Raw genomic sequence first — 8162 nt, forward strand, 5'->3', positions numbered from 1 at the left:
CATGATCTCATGGTTCAAGAGTTTGAGCCTTGCATTGGGCTCTGTGCTAAGAGTGAGGAGCCTGCTTGGGATTCATTCTCTCTCTCTCTCTCTCTCTCTCTCTCTCTCTGTCTCTCTCTGTCTCTCTCTGTTTCTCTGACCCTCCCCCCCACTATCTCTGTCTCTTCCTCTCTCAAAACAAATAAATAAACTTAAAAATAATCATTACAGAGGCGCCTGGGTGGCTCAGTCGTTTGAGCAGCCAGCTTCAGCTCAGGTTATGATCTCATGGTTCGTGGGTTCAAGTGCCACGTTGGGCTCTGTGCTGACAGCCAGCTCAGAGCCTGGAGCCTGCTTCAGATTCTGTGTCTCCCTCTCTCTCTGAACCTCCCCTGCTCGTGCTGTCTCCCTCTGTCTCTCAAAAATAAATAAAAGACATAAAAAAAATCATTACAGTCATGTTTAAGGTAACGCTAAGAGGAGCTGGCCAGGAGACAGGACATAACCAAACATCCAGACATGCTCATTTCTACATGGGCAGTGGAATTTCCTCTCTGAATAATCACATCATGCTTTTGTGTGGTTTCTGATTTCTTATCATTTGAGTTTGCCCAGAGCTTTCCTTACTATAGTCTCAACCGAGCTCTCCACCACTGTCATGCAAATGCCCCTGGCATTTGCCAAAACCTGTGTATTTCTTGGTTCAGTTTCTCTGTTGCTCTCCCTTTGTGGACCAGCCATGGACAGGGAGATGGGGTCACATAGTCCCGAGAGCTGCTCCTAATGGGGGTGGTAGGGTCAAGAGAAGTTAAATAAGAAGAGGGAGTTTGACCTCACAGATAAATTAACTGGAGTGTCCATCATAACCCAATCAGCAGGCTCACTCAGAGATTTAATTCTCTTTCAACCCGGAAGACTGAACTGTTGCAATTTTTTAAAGTGTATTTATTTAAGCAATCTATACATCCAACATGGGACTCAAACTCATGACCCAGAGATCAAGAGCTGCAGGCTCTAACAACTGAACCAGCCAGGTACCCCTGAACTGTTGCAATTCTAAAAGACACTGCTAGGGACCAGTATTGCCAAGTTTACTGAATTTGGAACTCTTTGGGATTTTCTCTAAGACTACTACTGTGCAGTACCTTCCTCCATACTTCCGCCAAAACCTTCTTCCATCAAGTTGAGCTATCATTCCAGAGTTGCTGTATTTTTTTTTCTTGTATAGTTTATTCTCAAGTTGGTTTCCATATAACACTCAGTGGTCATCCCAACAAGTGCCCTCATCTATGCCCATCACCCGTTTCCCCATCTCCCCCACACTCATCAACCCTCAGTTTTTTCTCAGTATTTAAGAGTCTCTTGTGGTCTGCCTCCCTCCCTCTCCTTAACTATTTTCCCCCCCTCCCATCCTCATGATCTTCTGTTAAGTTTCTCCTGTTCCACATATGAGTGAAAACATGGTTTCTGTCCTTCTCTGCCTGACTTACTTCACTTAGCATGACACCCTCGAGATCCATCCACTTTCCTACAAATGGCCAGATTTCATTCTTTCTCATTGCCATATAGTATTCCATCGTATAGATAAACCACATCTTCTTGATCCATTTGTCAGTTGAAGAACATTTAGGCTCTTTCCATGATTTGGCTATTGTTGACAGTGCCGCTATGAACACTGGGGCACATGTGCTCCTATGCATCAGCACTTCTGTGTCCCTTGGGTAAATCCCTAGCAGTGCTATTGTTGGGTCATAGGGGAGTTCTATTGTTAATTTTTTTTGAGGGGCCCCCACACTGTTTTCCAGAGCGGCTGTACCAGTTTACATTCCCACCAACAGCATAGGAGGGTGCCCGTTTCTCCACATCCTCGCCAGCATCTGTAGTCTCCTGATTTGTTCATTTTCAGAGTTGCTATATTTTAGATTTAAGACTTGATTTCTATTTTTCCCTTTTGGTGACAATGGTTCCACTGTGAAAAGTCAGAATGTGACAACATTGCCAACATGTTCTGGGTAGTACTTGGAAATGACCGTTCCGCTCAGAAACTATGGTAGATTGCAAGCTGCCTGCAAATTCTTTCCCATGGGGACACTGCATGCAATTTTTCAGTGTGGCTTTGCAGCTTCTCCCTCACATCAAGAGTATGTGTCTCCATCCTTGGAATCTGGATATGGCGTTGTGACTTGCTTTGGCCAATTGGACATCAGCACAGGTGATCCAAGCAGAAGTTTGAAAAGTGCTTGTATATTGAGATTCACCTTCTCTTGCTGCTGAGAGCCCTTCTGCTACCATATGCAGGAGTCTTGCCTGCTTCCTTGAGAATGTGAAAGCACGTGGAGAAAGGCTCCCATCATCTCAACTCTTCTCACGGAGGCTGCAGACGTACGAGTGAGACCACCCTAGTCTGTGCAAGCCCAGACAAGAACCACCCAGTCAACCCACAGAATTGTACAAAATAACAAAGCTGCTAAGCCTTTGGGAGTTTTGTCATGCAGTAGAAACTTCCTGATGCTGACGCCTTCTAAGGGGGACTTAGCAGCATCCTGCTTTTCATCCAGTCCTTCGGCTCCAAGGTCAGGGTCCCAGTCTTTATAAGATCTACTATCTCATGATCTAGTGGCCATCTTTAGACTTCACTTCTTCCAACTGCTCTTCAGTCCCCATCAGCCCGGTCTGGTGGTGATTTTCCCACTGAGAAAAGCACAACTCTTTCTTGTGCACTAATGGCCTTGGCACACTTTGCTATTCTGTGATTCTTCTTTGAGTCGCCTATTGACAGGAAGAAGAGCAGGTATTGATGGTAGAGAAAGAAGAGAGACTCCGTCTTGGTGTCTGACACACAGCCAGGTTGTGAGTGGCAAGGAGTACGTGGTTGAAGCTGTGCAGGGTGGGTGACAGGAGGGGGAGTGGAGGCCACGTGTGCCCACCCAGATCGTGCCACATGAGACATAGTGGGGCACACTGGGCACTGGCTAGGCCATCATACTGTTGGGTTCGAGTCCTCACTTAGCCTTTTACCTGCTGTGTCATCTTTAGTGAAAGGTCCTACCATGACCATGATGGCAAAAATCCCCAAAGCTCCAATATCAGCTATTGCTACATAAAAAAGCTGTCCAAAATGTAGTGGCTTTTAAAACAATAACACTTATTACGTTACACAGTTTGTGTCATCTTTGACAAACTTTACCTCTCTGTTTCTCAATTTCTTAATTTGCAAAATGGGTGTACTTCATGATGTAAACTTCATGGAATGCTATGTAGCATACCATTAATGCTCTTTTTTTTTTTAAAGGTTATTTCTTTATTTTGAAACAGAGAGAGCAAAGGAGGGGCAGAGAGGTCAGGGGAAAGAGAATTCCAAGCAGGCTAAGCACTATCAGTGCAGAGACTAATGAGGAATTCGATCCTACAAACTGTGAAATTATGACCTGATCCAAAATCAAGAGTCAGATGCTTAACTGACTGGGCCACTGAGGTTCCCCGCCACCGCCCCCATCAATGCTCTTATTATTACCCCCAGGTTCTGGTAGATTTGTATTTGAGTCACTGACCAATCCGCCTGCTAAGGGAATGAGGGCTGGTATCTTGCTAAATCTAGCCTTACATCTTCTATGACTCATTTTGAGGCCTCAGCTCATGACAGTCATGCTGTGAATCAGTTTCCTATTATCAACAACAGACAGAAGATGCTATCTAATGGGGTCACGAGACTCTTGGGGAGTATATACTGAGCTTACAGAAATTGATATGAGAGAACAAGTCAGTTAAAGAAATGGAGCATGGGGCACCTGTGTGGCTCAGCTGGTTAAATGACCAACTTTGGCTCAGGTCATGATCTCACATTTCTGAGTTCAAGCCCCATTTCGGGCTCTATGCTGACAGCTCAGAGTTTAGAGCCTGCTTCAGATTCTGTGTCTCCCTCTCTCTCTGCCCCTTCTCACTCACACTCTGAGTCTCTCAAAAAAATAAACATTAAAAAAATGAAAAAATAAGGCTCAATCAGTTAAGCATCTGACTTCAGCTCAGGTCATGATCTCATGGTTGGTGGGTTCGAGCCCCATGTTGGGCTCTGTGCTGACCGCTCAGAGCCTGGAACGTGCTTCAGATTTTATGTCTCCCTCTCTCTCTCTGCCCGTCCCCTGCTCAAGCTCTGTCTCTCTCTCAAAAATAAATGAACATTAAAAACATTTTTTAAAAAAGAAAAAGGAATCATGTTGTCTCAGGTCCTCTTAGATCTTGGTGGAAACGGCAAGGTCAATGTTATTGGCCTGATGCATACCATCGGGGAGGGTGGGCTGGGGGTTTCTCACAGAACCTGCAGGGAGCTCCCTGGCTCTCCTCTTCAGGGTCCATTTCCGGTCGTTATCAAGGCTTAGCCCTGTGAGTTGTTAAAAAATAAAATAGGAAATTCAGTTGCTTGGTCACACTAAGCATACTTCAAGTGCACAAGAGTTACATGTGGCTTGTGGGTACCATGTTGGAAAGTGCAAGTGAAAACTACCTCACTTTTCACGGACGATCTGTCGGACAGCACTCTTAGATTTAAGATCTAAGATTCTCTTGCGGATTCACACCGAGCCCCGCTCGCAGGTAAAAAGAAAGGAATTTCTCTGTCAGGCTCTAATTCAAGAGGCTTCTCCACCAAAACTATGCTCCTTACTTACAAAAGAAAGTATCTGAGCATTCATCATCCATTTCTTCAGATGAAAGTACCACTTTGTAAACTTTAAAGAAAATGCAAATATTTCAGCAATAGGGTATAGCCATCAACACCTTCATTTTATCTGCTACTTTATTATTCTTTCAGCAAATATTTGTTGAGCATCCGATGTGTACCCGAATGCTGGAGATATGGCCTAGTTTTTGTTGTTGTTGTTGTTCTGGAAATGCTTCAGAAACTAACACAGAGTTCCTTTATTGATAAAGCTAAATATACACATAAACAAACTTACATATAATGTTTTAGTTGCTATGGGGAAAATCAAAGCAGGGTAGAGGAATGGAGAGTGTGAGGCACCAATGGGGAGTAAGTCCTATTTAAATTGAGCAGTCAGAGGGGCTTCTTAATTAAGGTGCAACAGGGAACTGAACAGAGAATTGAATGACGTGAACAAGGAAGCCCTAAGCATCTCCAGAGAAAAAGCAATTTAGCAGAGACAATAGCATGTGCAAACGTCCTGAGGTGGGATTATGCTCAGCACTATCAAATAACAGCACATGGCAATGTGGAGACACATGAGTGAAAGAAAGAGGGGATGGGCAGAAGAGAAGAGCAACAGGGGAGGTAACTGGGGCCGTATCTGCAGGCCCTGGTTCGCCTTTGTAAAGTTCACATTTACTCTGAAACAAGCCATGAGAAGCCCTGAGTGGACACGGCCCGATTTTGATTTTAAAAGGATCACTCTGTCTGCTGTAATGACAATAGACAATAGGAAAGCCATTTGCCAACCTCTCTGATATACGCAGTCAGAGAAGAGCTTTTTTCATCAGCCAAAGAGCAATGGAAGAGGACTGGGTGCTCGGGGACAGGAGACGGAAGCAGGAGTGGGAAGGCTGCTGGAAGGCAGGAGGGCAGATAGAACACGTCTTGCTCACCCGTGATTCATCAGCAGCTCTGCCTGGCCAGCTGCTAACAGGGACACCAAGGTTCCACGCTGGCCTTTCCAGGGGAGTGGTGACGCACACAGTTCTGGGTTAGAATTTCAACTCTGACGCTCACTGACTGTGTGTCTGTCCTCAGACAAGTTTCTTTCTTTCTTCTTTCTTTCTTTCTTTCTTTCTTTCTTTCTTTCTTTCTTTCTTTCTTTCTTTCTTTCTCTCTCTCTTTCTCTCTCTCTTTCTTTCTTTCTTTCTTTCTTTTTTAACATTTATTTATTTTTAAAAGACAGAGACAGAGCACAAGTGGAGGAGGGGCAGAGACACAGGGAGACACAGAATCTGAAGCAGCTCCAGGCTCTGAGCTGTCAGCACAGAGCCTAATGCAGGGCTTGAACCCACAAACTGTGAGATCATGACCTGAGCCGAAGTCGGATGCCTAATCCACAGAGCCAGCCAGGTGCCCCTGTCCTCAGGCAAATTTCTTAACCTTTCTGAGCTTCAATCTTTTTATCTGCAAAATGAGGATAAGGAACTACTTCACAGAGGTTTTGTGAGGACGCATCTCTCCATAGGTGATTAATTTCCATTTCCCACCGACCTGAGTCACTCATCTTTACCCCAATACTATGGATAAACAGCTAGTACTCTGGATAAACTACTCGGAATGTCGAGTAGGGGGCAGAACTTAGCCTCCTTTGGAATAATAAAGTGCAGCTGAATCGTCCAGGTAGGTGTCTATTAGGGCCTCCCTTCCCACTCTCACTCACGGAGAGACAAATGCATAACGCAGTGCCTTCTTCTGTCTCTTGGGCACTGAATAGGCTACTCAACGTCTGAGTTTTGATCACCACATCATCCACATGAGGATTAGACCATCACCTCGCACTGTCGGGTTAAAGATAAAACGAGATGGCATTTGTAAAATGCGCACTTAAAGGTGCTCCGTGGAAGCCAGGTGTCACGTCAGAGCCCGCAGGATGCAGGAAGCCAGGGCGAGTCGGTGGGGCTGAAACCACCCACCCGGGGTGTCCCCTCCCGTCCTCTGTTACACAACACCGAGGGCTGACTCACTCTCACGCTTCCCAGGCCTGCAAAAATCCCATTCCTCGCTGAGGAACCAGTTTTAGCGACTACCGGCAGGTGCAAGAGGTGGTCCCCGACACGGTGCCAGAGTCCCACCTAGGAACACAGCTGCGCCCTTCGAGGGGTTGGACGTCCGGTAGGGTGAGGACAGAGGTTGGGGCCAATGTGTCCTCCCGGCTGCCACTGATGAAGCTGGTGAATCTTTTGAGTGGGCTGACATTCTCTCCTCCACTGGAAATTCTACAAAATATGAGAAAACTATTAGAGAAGTTTGGGGGGAAAGAGCCAGGTACTAGAAATCACCTCCCAGCCCCCTTCTCCAGATGCACTTAAAACACCAGTTCCAGGCACAATGGAATATCTTACTGCTCCCCAAACCTGCCAGACCCCAACTCCTGTTATGTGCTCCTCCCGCGCCGCCATTTCTTCCTGCCTTCTTGATTCCTGCACATCCACCAAGGCCCAGTTCATGTTTCCTCTTCTGGAAAGCCTTTCCTGCCTCCCTTGTGGCCAGTTGCTCCATATTCTGCTCCAAAAGCACTTTATTCTTCCATTATGACACACACCACATGTTCCATTGTTTGTGCTGACAATCAGAATCAGTGAGTGACCTCCTTGGGGCTGTATCGCCATCACAATGCCAAGCACATAACTGTTTAAGAAAACGCTTCTTGGGGCCCCTGGGTGGCTCAGTCGATCGAGCGTCCAGCTTCGGCTCAGGTCATGATCTCACAGTCTGTGGGTTCGAGCCCCATGTTGGGCTCTGTGTTAATAGCTTGGAGCCTAGAGCCTAGTTTGAATTCTCTCTCTCTCTCTCTCTCTCTCTCTCTCTCTCGCTCTCTCTCTCTCTCTCTCTGCCTCTCCCCCACTCGTGTTCTGTGTCTCTCTCTCTCTCAAAAATAGATAAACATTAAAAAAATTTTTTTTAACCCCCCTACATTGTTGGTGGGAATGTAAACTGGTGCAGCCGCTCTGGAAAACAGTGTGGAGGTTCCTCAAAAAATTAACAATAAAACTCCCTTATGACCCAGCAATAGCACTGCTAGAGATTTACCCAGGGGATACAGAAGTGCTGATGCATAGGAGCACATGTACCCCAATGTTCATAGCAGCAATGTCAACAATAGCCAAATCATGGAAAGAGCCGAAATGTCCATCACCTGACGAATGGATCAAGAAGATGTGGTTTATCTATACAATGGAGTATTACATGGCAATGAGAAAGAATGAAATCTGGCCATTTGTAGCAATGTGGATGGAACTCGAGGGTATTATGCTAAGTGAAATAAGTCAGGCAGAGAAGGACAGATACCATATGTTTGCACTCACATGTGGAACAGGAGACACTTAACAGAGGACCATGGGGGAGGGGAAAGGGGAAAAAATGGTTAAGGAGAAGAAGGGATGCAAACCCCAAGAGACTCTTGAATACTGAGAACAAACTGAGGGCTGAAGGGGGAGGGGGAGAGGGGAAGGGAGGTGATGGGCATGGAGGGGGGCAC

At 46.0% G+C, this 8162-nt stretch overlaps 1 long non-coding RNA gene across 1 annotated transcript; it reads right to left on the reverse strand.

Moving 5' to 3' along the window:
- Positions 1 to 4143: 4143 nt before the first annotated feature.
- Positions 4144 to 7177, reverse strand: LOC115296219. Its single transcript, XR_003910785.1, has 3 exons — positions 7039 to 7177; positions 6757 to 6900; positions 4144 to 4357 (listed from the first exon to the last, which is right to left on the reverse strand). It is a non-coding gene; the product is annotated as an uncharacterized LOC115296219 (long non-coding RNA).
- Between the last annotated feature and the right edge of the window lie 985 nt (positions 7178 to 8162).

This window comes from Suricata suricatta, chromosome 7 (assembly GCF_006229205.1).
Source record: "Suricata suricatta isolate VVHF042 chromosome 7, meerkat_22Aug2017_6uvM2_HiC, whole genome shotgun sequence".
Lineage (NCBI taxonomy): Eukaryota > Metazoa > Chordata > Mammalia > Carnivora > Herpestidae > Suricata > Suricata suricatta.